This window comes from Odocoileus virginianus, chromosome 8 (assembly GCF_023699985.2).
Source record: "Odocoileus virginianus isolate 20LAN1187 ecotype Illinois chromosome 8, Ovbor_1.2, whole genome shotgun sequence".
NCBI classification, from domain to species: domain Eukaryota; kingdom Metazoa; phylum Chordata; class Mammalia; order Artiodactyla; family Cervidae; genus Odocoileus; species Odocoileus virginianus.
This window is the reverse complement of record NC_069681.1, coordinates 71,377,122-71,377,743: the sequence shown is the minus strand read 5'-3', so window position 1 is coordinate 71,377,743 and position 622 is coordinate 71,377,122.

The following is a 622-nucleotide window of genomic DNA, read 5'->3' as shown; positions in this document are numbered from 1 at the left end:
GACCAACTGAGCAACTTTCACTTTCTTTACTAGGGATGCTCCTGTGTAGTAATTACTCACAGAAATTCTCTCGGGGTAAGACAACTCTGCCTACAGAGACTTATGCCCCAAGAAATCCCTTCGCTCAGATGTAATTGTAATAGCAGATATCTGGCGTGATGCTGGGTGTGATATGCAATGGAAACAGAATTATTTAAAACCTCTGAGCCTGGTGATCATATCACCAGCTGAACCCACTGTGAAAAGTTACAAAAATACACAGTGAGAAATCTCCGAGAACTACCTAAGCAGAGCAGATAGAAACGATCCTATTTATTCCTTCAACTTCACACAGCTAACAAGAAAAACATGTTTGATAAATCCCAGGTATTTCTAAAACAAATCAACTCAAAGAAGCCAAGATGTGATTCTGAAAAGTAATGAGGCAACCAGAAAATACTGGTTAAAGGGATAATGTCTTTATAAATAAAGATACTGGTTTTAATTAAAAAAATAAATAAACCCCACGTTTCACAAGAATTTGAATTTGAATGGGTAATAAATGTGCTACTTCAGAATATGTATTGTTTTCTCATTGACAAGCACAGAAGTGGGAACAAGTATACGACTAGTTCAAAAGTCA